This window comes from Acinonyx jubatus, chromosome D4 (assembly GCF_027475565.1).
Source record: "Acinonyx jubatus isolate Ajub_Pintada_27869175 chromosome D4, VMU_Ajub_asm_v1.0, whole genome shotgun sequence".
In the NCBI taxonomy this organism is placed as follows: Eukaryota; Metazoa; Chordata; class Mammalia; order Carnivora; family Felidae; genus Acinonyx; species Acinonyx jubatus.
In genome coordinates, this window is record NC_069391.1 from 89,557,598 (window position 1) to 89,564,467 (window position 6,870).

The 6,870-nt window shown below is 41.6% G+C and overlaps 1 long non-coding RNA gene across 1 annotated transcript; it reads right to left on the reverse strand.

Moving 5' to 3' along the window:
- Window positions 1-430: 430 nt before the first annotated feature.
- LOC113594193 (uncharacterized) lies at window positions 431-6,429 on the reverse strand. The gene is made up of 2 exons (XR_003414520.2): window positions 5,857-6,429; window positions 431-721 (listed from the first exon to the last, which is right to left on the reverse strand). It is a non-coding gene; the product is annotated as an uncharacterized LOC113594193 (long non-coding RNA).
- Window positions 6,430-6,870: the final 441 nt, after the last annotated feature.

Below are 6,870 nucleotides of genomic sequence, written 5' to 3' on the forward strand. Positions count from 1 at the left end.
GGTGAACAAAGACACAGAGTTCAATAGAATGTTGTAGAGAGTCTGTAAATGCACTCACACAAATATGCCCCTGTGATTTTTGTTTTGTGTTTGTTTGTTTTTTAATTTTTATGTATTTTTGAGAAAGAGTAAACAGGGGAGGGGCAGAGAGAGAGAGAGAGAGAGAGAGAGAGAGGATCTGAAGCCAGCTCTACACTGACAGCATTGGCCCCGAGGCGAGGCTCAAACCCATGAACCGAGGGATCGTGACCTGAGCCAAAGTCAGACGCTTAAATGACCGAGCCACCCGGGTGCCTCGCTACATGAGTTTTGAAAATGGTGCAAAAACAATTTGGGGGAAAGAACCTTTCAGCAAATGGTGCTGCAGTACTTAGACATCATATAGGCAAAAAAAAAAAAAAAAAAAAAAAGAAAAGAAAAGAAAGAAAGAAAAAAGAAACTCAACTTTATTCTCACATTTTATACAAAAACAAAACAAAACAAAACAAGACCACAAAATAACAAAAAAAAAAAAAACCCTGCAAATGGACCACGGATTGAAATATAAAATATGAAGCTATAAAATTTTAGAGAAAATATGGAGGAAAACCTTCAGGATCTAGAACAAGTCAAAGAGTGCCTGAGATCCAATACCAAAGGCACGATCCGTGAAAGGAACGCCTGACGTCAGACTTGTCCCCAATGCATGACTTTTTCACTGAGAAATATCCTGTTCAGAAAGCTTCTTGAGACACGGAAAAAGAAAAAAGAAAATAAAAATTCAGGTTGACATCAAACTTCTCAGCAGCAATATGACATGCAAAAAGCAAACAGAGTCCATTTCTTTCTAAATAAAAGAACCTGAAACACATAGTTTATTATCTAGTGAAGCTACCGGCTAAATTTGGACGTAGAATAAAACATTTTCAGTCATGCAGACTAAAAGTTGTGGGAACCTACAGTTGAAACTGTCATTGAAAACCTTCTTAAAAGGAGCGCCTGGGCGGCTCAGTCAGGTAAGGGTCCGAATTCGGCTCAGGTCCTGATCTCAGGGTTCGTGGGTTCGAGCCCAGCCTTTGGGCTCTGTGCTGACAGCTCAGTGCCTGGAGCCTGCTTCGGATTCTGTGTCTCCCTCTCTCTCTGCCCCAACCCTACTTGTGCTCACTCGCTTTCAAAAATAAATAAATAAACATTTTTTAAAAACCAAATATTCCAGGAAACTGATGCATACATTTTTAAAGAAGCAATGAGATATGAATCATATAATTAAGAAAGTGATCCGTGAATAACCTGGGGAAGTTTGCTGAAATGGACCCTGTACATCTTGGGGTGGCAGGAAAGAAACCATTGAATTAAAAAAAATGTGTAATGTTTATTTATTTTTTGAGAAGAGGGGGAGGGGAAGGGCCAAAGAAAGAGGGAGACACCGAATCCGAAGCAGGCTCCAGGCTCTGAGCTGTCAGCCCAGAGCCCGATGCGGGGCTCGAACTCACGAACCGCGAGATCATGACCTGAGCCAAAGTCAGTTCCTTAACCGACTGAGCCACCCAGGCGGCCCAAGAAACCTCTGAATTTAGAAAGAAAAACATTTCATCATCTATAGCTATAACCTGATTTTTATTTCTACTATTTTGTGAACGGTTTATTTCTAGGTATTGTATGTATAAGAAGCATTAATATATATTTTATAAATTAATGACTGTGAGTTTTTAATTGATAGGTGTTTATAATCAAACAAGTTTGTAGAGGACTTCTAAACAGGATGGTCACCTTAAAATAAAAAATACACCCAGAACTAAAATTTTAAAAAATAGCATAATAGTAGTCTGGTGAGTAGTAGGGAGAAGAAAGAGGTATGAGCATAATGAAGTAATCTTTTCATTCAGGGTGAAACTCTAGATATTTATAAGCTTTTGAAGTTACTGGGGGAAAAATGCATCTAAGTTAGAGACACTATCAGAAAAATACAAATAGAATATATAGCTTTCCTAAGTGTAGAAAATGAAATCTATGCAGTGCAATTTAAAAAAGAAAAAACAAACCTATCAGAATTTATAAAATAAGATAGCAAATTGAGTCTCATTGTGAGTGATCAGAATAAATACAAAGTGATACAAACATTCAAAAAATACAACAGTGTAGGTTGACATCATCAAGACGGCAGAACAGCAAGTCCCAGGCCCTCATCGTCCTGTTACGAAAGTAACTTGAAACCAACGTAGGGACGACATGATGTTTGTGAGAGCTTCAGACACCGCACAAGCGGTGAAAGTGCTCCAGGTGAACACATAGCAAAGAAGTAAGTGAGAACGTCCGTTCCTTTGCCCACCCCGGTCTCTTCTACTTTCCAGAATAACGAAGTGCAGTTGGGAGAAAGCTCTCAACACCCGGCTTTCTCTCAGGATGAAAATACAATGGAATACCCATCAGTGTTTGGGATATTTGGGCCCTGACACAGGAACTGGTTGCCACCTCGCTGGACTTGCTGTGCTGAAGGGAGCAGAGGTATCATTGAGATGCCAGGTTGGGGTCCTTGGAGAATGAAGGTAGCCCCGAGCTGAACCAGAGAAACTGCAGTACCAAAGATAGACACCAGGTGGAGTAAGAGATTATAGGATTTTGAGAACAGGGAATTATCTATGCATATATAATTCGGATTCTGTCTCCCTCTCTCTCTGCCCCTCCCTGCTCACGCTCTGTCTTTCTCTCTCTCAAAAATAAATAAACATTATAAAAAAAACTATAGGATCATCTCAACTGATGCGGGAAAAAGCACTGGAAAAAATCTCAACATTCTTTCATCAAAAAAAAAAAACACTCAAAGCTAGGATAGAAAAAAATAATCACGACGTTAAAATAAAAAAGCCATATATGAAATAAAAAAGCTCACAGCTAACATCTTGCTCTAGTGGTGAAAGCCTGAGAGCTTTTCCTCTAAGATCGGGTATAAGTCAAGGATACTCCCTCTTACCACTTCTATTCAAGACAGTATTGGAAGACCTAGCCACAGCAATTAGTCAAGAAAAAGAAATAAAAAGCATCCAGATTGAAAATTAAAAAGCCAAATTATCTCTGTTCAGCGATGACACTGTCTCATCTATGGAGAACTTTGAAGTTTACTAAAATATCTGTAAGGGCTAACAAACAGATTCAGCAAAGTTGAGATAAAAACAAACATCCTACAATGTATAAAGACTCGCAAAGGATCCTGAATAGCCAAATAGTCTTGGAAAAGAAGAGCCAAGTGGGAAGCCTCACGGTTCTTGATTTCTGAACATACTACCAAATTGTAATAATCAGAATAGTGATAAATCATGGCATAAAGAAAGACCTAGAGACGAACAGAACAGAAGAGAGTCCAGAAATAAACACCGTTTATACAGCAAATTATGGCAAAATCTTCCAAAACTATAGTTCAATAATACCAAACCAGATTACTGGCACTGATACAGTCAACATACAGAGAATCCCCACCGGGATTCTCTGCGTTGCATTTTTCCATTCACATCCACTTGCCTCTTACCCCCTCACCCCCCACCCTCTCAATCTTTGGCAGACACTAATCTGTTCTCCATTTCTGTATCTTTTTCATTTCAGAACGTTATATATTTTCTCATTTCGGAATCACACAGTACGTAGCCTTTTGGGATTGGCTTTTTCCGCTCAGTATAATTCACTGGGGGGATTCACCCAGGGTGTTGCTTCTGTCAATGGTTCCTCCCTTCTGATTGCTGTCTAATATCCCATGACATGCATGTGTCACAGGTTCACCTCTCCCCCACTGAAAGATGTCTGGATTACTTCAACTTTTAGTTATTACAAATAAGGATGGTGTGATCATTGACGTCCACGTAGAAAACCTGATGGAATCAACAGTGAAGCTTCTCGAACTGACAATTTTCTTTAGCAAGGTTGTAGGATACCGGATCAATATACAGAAAAAATGTCATCTCTGTAACTATAACAAATGGAAACTGAATTTTTAAAAAAAGGCAATACCACTTAGAGCAGCATAAAAAAGTAAAATGCCAGGTGCCTGGGCAGCTCAGTCAGTTAAGCATCGGACTCTTGATTTTGGCTCAGCTCATGATCACACACTTCACGAGGTCAAGCCCTGCACTGACAGCAGGGAACCTGCTTGGGATTCTATCTCTCTCTGCCTCTCCCCCACTCATTCTCTCTCTCTCTCTCACTCTCTCTCTCTCTCTCTCAATAAATAAATAAATATTAAAAAGAAGATGACACGAATGAATGGGAGATACACATGTCCACAGACAAAAAGAGCCAGTATTGTTCACATGCTCATTCCTCTAATTGTAACCCTATATGCAACACAATCCCTACCCCTAGTGAGCTTTCCATAGAAATTGACCACTTGGTTCTAAAATCCATAAAAAGGGAAAAGGCAGAGAATCACCAGAACAATTTTGAAAAAGAACAAAGTTAGAGGGCTAACATTCCCGATCAACATAAATGAATCTCAAATATGCAGACAGAAGGCAGTCAGGCAAAACAATAATACACAGCACGTGGCTCTGTGTGCATAAAATCTCAGTGAATGCACAATGAGGTGTAGTGACAAAACAGGCGATTGGTGGCCCCCGGGGCTGGGGGGGGGGGGGTGGGTCACAGGATGGAGGGATTAGGAAGAAGCAGCAGGGAACTTTTCATGACCGATATCTTCATTATTTGGATCGTGCTACTGTTTTCACAGGCGCATACATATGTCAAAGCTAATCAAATTATACTCTTCAAATATGCACACTTTATTGTGTGCCGGTTGTATGCCAACGTAGCTGTTAAATGAATTAGCAAATGTAACTTGTGAAGTCGTAATAATGAAAACGCTCTTTCCGCACCCCAACCCCCATGGGTAGGCTGGAATTAGGAAGTGAAACTTCCTGTTTGGTGAGCACGAGGTACAGGGAACCAATGGGAAGTTTTCCTCCTTCTGAAACAAGAGAACACGGGTAAACACACCAAAGGTGACAAAATCTGAACTGAACGCCCTGAACTGGCTTTGGGCGTTCTACACAGGGCTCTTTGCAAATTTACTTTGTAAAATGAACTCTCCCTAGTTTTAATGATGCCCGAAACTCCTTCAAGAGAAATCAATGACTTTTAAGCATGAGAAGTTAATAAAAACATTGATTACAGCAAATATCCGAAATTGATGTAACGAGACAACACTTGGGTTTTTTTGCAGGTTTATAGCAGTACCGAATTATTCACAGATGTTCAGTGTGTGTGCATTTCAGCTTGTAAATGTAGAAGCAGCTGATAATCCGTAGTAGTTTAAATTCTAAGCTCCTAACAAAAAAACACACGTCTCTTAAAAAAAAAAAAAAAAAAAAAAAGAGGAGCTCTTTTTACCAGAACTCCACTGTCTGATTATTCCGTCCTCACAGCACACTCCTAAAATTCTTTGAGGGCATAACAGATCAACAGGAATGCTTTATAGCTCGTTACTTTCATAAATAGAGAATATTCTGTATTCGAAAAAAAATTTAATGTTTGTTTTGAGAGAGAGAGAGTGGGGAGGGGCAGGGAAAGAGGGAGACACAGATTCTGAAGCAGGATCTGCTCTGAGCTATCAGCACAGAGCCCGGTGTGGGGCCTGAACTCACAATTCGTGAGATCATGACCCGAGCTAAAGTCAGAAGCCAAACCGACTGAGCCACCCAGGCGCCCCTCAAAAGAGGGCGCTTGAGTTGGGGGGTGTCTTGGGCCAAAGGGAGTCAAAGGAAGGGAGCCTTTGAATTAACTAACTCCTCTTTCTTATGTAAACAAACATTTCCCTTTTAAAATGCTTTTTAAAAAAATTATTCCACATAATTTATCATAAAAAGCTTTCTATCCATACTCATTCTGCTTTACTCACCAAGAGCGTAAACACACAACTTTTGCCGGTGTTGTCACAAAATCAAAATGAAATGATTAACAATGAAGTGAGTTTCCGTGGAACACGGATGTAGCATTTCTGTACTGGGCCCTCTAGATAATAGTAGAAGATGAACCAAAAGTGTAGGACAATTTGTATCATGTAAATCAGCTTTGATAAAGAGATGGCGAGGGCCTCCCTCCAGCCGCACTCCTACTTCAGCATCTGCACGTCCGCACAGAGTGGAGCTCGTACGAGCCCAGAGGTGTCCCACAAAAGACAGCTCCTCCATTTCTGGGCGATTTAAAGCTCCTGCCTCCAATTCCAGTAAGATTACAGCACAATCAATGATTCCCTTCTCCTGTGATTTCCAGCAGCTGTCCCTGCCAATTAGCCCTTGGACGTGATCAAGCATCCCTTTACGAATCGTGCGTCGCGATCACCTGGCAGGTGGCACTAGATGGCACATCTGCATGCCCGCCAGTCGCAATAGAAGAAAGGGAACAGTAAACAGAGGAGAATTAGTTAGACATGAAAGCATTTTAATAAAAGGATCGAGGCAGGTGCCTGGAAACAGGAGGAAGCAGATGTTGGCCCTACCATGTTTAGAGGAGGTGCACTCTGAGCCAAACAGGAAACCGTAGCTATTTCCTGTCTGGTGTGGGCCACTGAAATCCGTTCAACTGTTCAGAGGGCACGGGAGAGATTGGTCTGGAGGTGGATTTGCATGGCCAATCCCGGATTGTGGGAATGCGCTATTTTATGGATAACGTAAGTTGAATAGACTGGATGTTGGTCTATCTCCGGGTGAGCCTTGGTTAACGAACGTGGCTCGCCATCATACACCAACTCCTTTGCCGCGTGCGCCTCTTGGCTCGTTTAACCGGCAGGTGACACAAGAAGGGGCTCGCTGGGTGGTTCCCAAGGAGCTTCCTGGGATGGCTGCGGATGCGCTGAGCTCCGGGGCACCCCCGTGTCTACGCTGCCTGCGGCACAGCCGTGTTATTTTA